This window comes from Microtus ochrogaster, chromosome 16 (genome assembly GCF_000317375.1).
Source record: "Microtus ochrogaster isolate Prairie Vole_2 chromosome 16, MicOch1.0, whole genome shotgun sequence".
NCBI classification, from domain to species: domain Eukaryota; kingdom Metazoa; phylum Chordata; class Mammalia; order Rodentia; family Cricetidae; genus Microtus; species Microtus ochrogaster.
The window spans coordinates 10,177,147-10,183,717 of record NC_022018.1 but is presented as its reverse complement, the minus strand read 5'-3'; the positions used below and the strand labels follow the sequence as shown (position 1 = coordinate 10,183,717).

At 45.7% G+C, this 6,571-nt stretch overlaps 1 non-coding gene across 1 annotated transcript; it reads left to right on the top strand.

The window, feature by feature from the left end:
• The first annotated feature begins 4,603 nt into the window (after positions 1 to 4,603).
• LOC113456922 lies at positions 4,604 to 4,735 on the top strand. Its single transcript, XR_003377644.1, has one exon. It is a non-coding gene; the product is annotated as a small nucleolar RNA SNORA40 (small nucleolar RNA).
• The last annotated feature ends 1,836 nt before the right edge of the window (positions 4,736 to 6,571 follow it).

The window sequence follows — 6,571 nt, the reverse complement described above, 5'->3', positions numbered from 1 at the left end:
CACTGTAATATGCCAACCATCCATCCAGCCCTGACAACTGACACTTATTTGGAAAGGAAAAAAGAAAATAATCCCATTCCACGACACTTGGTGGGGGGGGAGGGAGCTTTGTAAGTGGCAGTCTGTCTTTCCACACCCTCTCGACACCATGCAAGGTCTGCTTGGGAGAAATGATGGGATAAAATCTGGGGGAGGGGAAAGGATTGGGAAGGCATTTGGAATTGTCCTTAAATCAAACCGTCAAAAAGACTGACGGCTTATGTTTTCTTCTTTAAAATCATAAATCCCCGAAAACAATAGGTTGATTACAGTTTTTCTTCTAGGACAATAAATGCTTTGTTGGCGTGTGAACAGTATTAAATTACTCCTTTCCAAAGCCTCTGCCATCTCCCTTTTCCTTGTTTCCACTCCTTATTAATTTCTTCATTGATAAGAAAATGCATAGTTTCTCCTAAATCTCTCATCAGAGAGCCTATGTTGAAGAGAATCTACTGTGTCTCAGACCAATGCCCTCACATGACCAGAGTGACGGCGAATCTCAGAATTATCAGCATCATTTCAAAACTGCTTTTGAAGCTTCCAGTATGTTTCTCTAACAGGGATAGGTTTCATGTCCTGACCTGTGTCACATCCCTGGCAGTGCCCTTTCCTGTGTCTCACAGGCCCACTCTCCTGATGCCCACCACCTGGTATCAGGTGCCAGCGTAGAGCTGAGGTGGAATGTTGTGAGCTACACACAGGTCTCAGCAGATGTGAGTTGGAGCAGGTCATACTATTCTCTCCACCTCCACGTCAGCACCATAATAGCTGCACAGGAATATCAATATTTGGAGCAAGGGGAAGTCAAGTTGTCCCATAGCAGACACACTGAGCAGGGAAAGTCCTCTGGCTGCTCTATGGGAGGAATCCTTTTGTGGCGACTTTCTCAGCTCTGTGCCTCTCAGACTACTCTAGACTTCCCCAGGACCCTCACTTGTATTTTCTCTATCACCTCCAGCATCAACCAGTCCTTTCCTTAAATTTTCATATGTGTGTGTGTGTGTGTGTGTGTATGTGCACGCACGTATGCATGTGATGTGTGTAAATGAGTGTAGGTGTACATGAGCCAGTGTGTGTGTGTGTGGAAGTCAGCTGTGTGTGTGTGTGTGTGTGTGTGTGGAAGTCAGCTGTGTGTGTGTGTGTGTGCATGTGATGTGTGTAAATGAGTGTAGGTGTACATGAGCCAGAGTGTGTGTGTAAGTCAGCTGTGTGTGTGTGCATGTGATGTGTGTAAATCAGTGTAGGTGTACATGAGCCAGTGTGTGTGTGTAAGTCAGCTGTGTGTGTGTGTAAGTCAGCTCTGTGTGTGTGTGTGTGTGCAACTTTCTGGAGTTGGTTCTTCCCTTCCACTATAGTAGTGAACTCAGATCATCAGGCTTGAGTGGCAAGTGCTTTTGTCTGTGGAGTCATATTGCCGGCCCAACCAATTCTTAATTATTTAGCTGAGTCTGTCTTGTTCTGGACCACCATCTTCCAAGTCAAGGGAGCCATCCGAGACATGACTGTCGATAGAGCTTGTTTATTCCTTCTCCACACCGAGGAGAACCTCTTGGATGAAAGCACGTGTCCTCTGCAGGAAGCCTTTGCGCCAGATCTCCTGGGCACAAAGAAACGGAGGATGTGGTGGCGGTGGGATGGGCTGGGAACTGCTCCACTGCAGACGAGTACTGGAAGTGACAGTGCCAGGCAGGCGGGCAGCTTAAGGCCAGGCTCACCTTGGATGTCATGCCAGCTCGAGTCTGAACTTTCCAGTTTGGTTGGCAGGGCATAGTCCAAGAGAATTAAGAGGCCGTTTAGTGACTCAGAAATCCTCTAGGTACACAGATACCATGGACAAGTTTGCTTGCCAGATGCAGGGCATAGCCGTAGGGGTTGAGTACAGGTGAATGTTCCACCCCAGGAATGAGACCAAGAGGAAAGTTCACCTTCACCAGCCACTGCCCACCCCCATGAATGAACATTCAAAGTAGCTTCAAGAAAGGCAGGGCAATAAGGAGAAATGTTAGACACCAAGGTCAAAACTTTCAGTAAACAAGGGGGCTATAGAAAGAGTTATAGCTCAGGGCCAAGGGGTGTTACTCAGTAGTCAAGGCAGAGCCCCTCAGATCACCAGTTCACTAAGTAACAAAGACAGCAGGGCAGTAAAATAGATGCACGGCCCTTCGTAGTGGACACCCAGCTATGGCAATGCTCTCTGACTCTCTGCCCTATTGGATCGTGAATAAAGGACCAGAGTGGGCTATTTATGTACCAAGGCCAGCGGAGCCAGCTATGTTGGACTAGGGAAGGCAGAGGAAGAGGAGCCAGCATGTGGGACAGGCCATCTTCAGTCATAAAGGGTAACATTTATGATTAAAATAGCACCTTGCTATTTTAATTCTGGTCTTGTGCCAGCCCAAAGTGGTAGAAGAAATACCACAACAAGAGTTTAGGTATCTCTGGGGTAGTCTGGCTGAAACCAGCCCCTAGTTCGGGATCCCTAGATATGTCTTTTTATTAACTATAACGGGTTCATTTTCCTCGTTTGTAAAAATCAGGAAGATAAGCTAAACTAAAGGTTTTCCAAGCGTCCTCCGAAACTGGCAGTATCAGCGTCACCTGATGGCATAGGGAAAATTCTTAGGCCCTACCTTAGTTCCGCCAGATCAGAAACAATGAAAGTGAAGCCCAGAGACCCCTGCTTTCAGACGTCTCTGGGTGGTTCTGAGCCCAGCAAAGTCTGAGATGCAATGGCCTAAATAATTCTGAATCTGTGTGCCCAGATGCCTCTGCCTTTGCATCTGCCAGAAGAGAAGAAAGGCGCCCGCCCCTGCTCTCACAGGCACAGACGCCCCCAGAGCAGGTCTCGGTACACAGCCTTTCTCTTTGGTCTGTTGCTAAGCCAAGGTTGTCTCTGCAAGGGGTGGATTAGTGCGCCAGCCAGCCAGTTAGAGAGGATGCAGCGTTCTTGTCTCCTTTACCTCCTGCCCAATTAGCCAGGGGTAAGTTAGGAAGATTTACTCTTTTCCACAAGCAAGGTCACAAGCTGAGGTTGTCATAGAAGCCAGTTTCCACCCTGGCTCTCCCGAGGCTGCAGCAGCGGATTGGCTAGTAGGCAGATGGCTCTGCCTGGTAGCAGGGATTTAATAGGCAAAGCGATGCAGGGAGGAGAACCAAAGGGGAAGAATAGCTCTGCTAAGCCTGTTGCCTTCTGCTTAAAAAAATTTATAGGTCTATTTATAACCTGTCTTGCTCCACAAAGGGTTTCAGGCGGCTGCATTCCTTGTTGGAAAATCCTTGATGCCAATATTTGGCATCTGATACCAAGGACTTCCAGACCCAGAGCAGGGGGCCAAGTCTTTGTTCATGCGGCCTCAACAGAGCTCACAATGGGTACCCTAGGCTTTGTGTTTTAGGATATCCATCTTTCCTCACCTCCTTTCTTCCTGCCTGTCTCCACTGAGGATGCAATCAGCATCTTGTCTGCCCCTGTCTTCAGTGGGCATATAACCCGCCCCTGTCTTCAGTGGGCATATAATCTCCCCTGTCTTCAATGGGCATATAATCTCCCCTGTCTTCAATGGGCATATAACCTGCCCCTGTTTTCAGTGAGCATATCAGTTATAATCTGATAACTCCTGGTTTTCATCTTTTCCTTTTGGGTTAAATAAGTAAGAGCCAACCAGAAAAAGTCCCAAAGCCCAGTTTGAGACTTGATTGTCAGAGCTCTGTAAATAAAGGGAACCCTCCAACTGTCTTCAACTATCTCTTCCTCAAAGGAAAATGCCAACTGCTCCTTTATTGATTGGACTCATACTTGGAGTTAATTTGAATTTTGAGGGTTCCTTAAAATAGGTAAACATGCAGCATGCTTTGGAGGGAGCCCAGTACATAGTAAATGCTCAATAATTGTTACATTATATAAACAAAGTAAACCCCAGTGACATGGATGCTACTGGACCCTCTTGGGAAGTGATGGGCTGGGGCTGTTGATCCAACTAGGTTCATCCCCTTGCGGGATCACTGCTCCCTGAGTCTGGACTTCAAATTCTGGACTTGTTTTACCCTTTCAATGATCTCCTTAGCTTCCAGAGAAATTTAACAATTGAATTTTATTTATTTATTTATTTATTTATTTATTTATTTATTTATTTATTTATTTATTTTGTCTTTCAGAGTGAGTGGTTCTAGTTCCTTGACAAATCCCCCATAGGAGGCTTATGTGAAAGGCTTATTGCCTTTGTGGTAGCCAGCATTACCTACAAGTGGAAGTGGCCACATGCATTGATACTGGCTGAGGGTCTCTGCAAAGGGCTGCTGTATTCTGACTCCCAAGTCCTTGGGTCCTGGACTGCAGACTTGCTGGGTCTCTGACACATAATCTGCCCCCAGCATGGCTTTGCTGCCATTGTTTTATCTGTAGGAGCTCGTCCCTGCCCTTGCTGCTCACACACGGTGTTCTGTTTTGGACTCTGACTAACCATAACAAAAATGGACAGGGAAGAGCCAGGAGCAAAGGATAGACAAGATGCTTCTGAAGAAGAAAAGAGGCTTAGCCTGCTCAAGGTCAAGACTCATTATTAGTAGCATTTGTGTGGTTTTTCTTGTTGTTGAGCTGGTGGACAAAGACTTAAAAGGCAGATGCTAAACAAACACTCTTTTGTAACCCAGGATTCATTGTTCTGTGTGCATTTTGGTATGTGCAAGAAGAAATATAATGATAAAAGGAACTGCATTAAGCAATAGAAGTTATAACTTTGGGCAGGGCTAGACTAGCACACAATAGAACGGAAGAGAGAATGCAGAACGGACCACTCCTGTACACTGGACACTGGAGGTGGCTATAGGGGACGGTGGCTATTTTGAGTGGTCCTAGAAAGCTAGTTTCCTTATACATGGAAAAAAAAACAATGGATCTCTACCATATACAGAGAAGAAAGAGTATGAGAAAGTATATATATATATATAGAAATGCATACACACATATATACTATATATAGCAAATTTGAAACAATTTGTAAAACCTACATTTATTTATTTATTGATTGATTGATTGTCGGGGCACATGTAGAGGTGAAGGGACAACTCGAGGGAGTCAGTGGGTCCCAGGGTTGAATTCAGGTTCCCAGACTTGGTGACAAACGCCTTTGCCTGCTGAGCCCTCACTGCCCATGAAGCACTTGTTAAGTATGCCTTATAAAATATAAGGTGGGCTACAGTATCCATTTTTAATGAGTGCAGTAGTACCCACAATGCACGTGCGCGCACACAGACACACACACACACACACACGCACACCAAAACAAAACAAAATTTTTAAAAATGGCCCTGAAAGGATAAAAAAACAGTATTATCTTTAAATATAAAGCACAGACATATATATGATACAAAACCATTTACTCATAGGATTGAAATGTCAGTGAAACTGATTAGAAAAGAATATCTGGAAAACTTTAAAGGTTAAAGGGCTGAGCGTGCAGCATGCTTGAGGCCATTCCTTGCCAGGTGCCTTAGTCACTGGTCTACTGCTGAGAAGAGACACAGTTACTCCGGCAGCTCTTATAAAAGAAAGCATTTAACTGGGGGCTCACTTACAGTTTCAGAAGGTCTGTCATGGCAGGGAGCATGGGCGCACACATGGCCCTGGAACAGTAGCTGAGAGCTACATTCTGATTCACAAGCAGAGAGACTGGGCCTGGGCCTGGCATGAGCCTATCTATCCCCAGTGACACACACCTCCTAATCCTTATAATCCTTTCAAATAGCTCCAATACCTGCTTGGACTAAGCCTTCAAATATATTAGCCTAAGGGAGCCATCCTTATTCAAACCACCATAAACATTATAAAGGGCAGAAGAGACATCACAGGTTTCAGCACTGTAGTCACCTCTGAGGGTAGGAAGGGTGGGGACTGAGACAAGGGAGGTACCCAAGGGGCTTCAGTTAGCATTGGAAACATGTCCCTTCAGCTGGGTGGGACAGATTCAAAGGTGCTGATTTTCTTCTGTAACATGGATGGGAAATGTATACTCATGTGCACATACAATCTAGTTCATAGAGCTTGGTTTGTTTGTTTGTTTTTTAATTGGCAAGGTAGTAACTAGAAAAGTGAGGTAAAATGAAAAGAGTGCTTCTTGGCCTGGAGACCACAGGGGAGGGGGGGGGACGGACTGGGAGCCACGCCTTCTGCCTCACCTTGGGCTCAGCGTCTACACTGGCTGCATTTTTCATACCTGCTGCTCATCTGAACATCAAGGAAATAATGTCCTGCCTTCAAAGTTGTTATGATTAAATGACGTTATATAAAGTCTGTGGAGTCACATGTTCCATCAGCCAATGCCCATCAAATATTTTCTCCTCTTCTCTATCTTGCCGTTTAATTCTGTGGCTTATGGCCTATGCCTTTATGAGTTCCTGTGTTCTGGCCTCTTGATGTCCCTGACTTTAATCCCAGCTCACTGGGTCCTGCATGAAGACCTGGGCCTGTGTCCTCCCTCAAGCTGCCTGACTCAAGTCAAGAGCCCCCAGAATGCTCAGCCCACAGTGTCCCCAC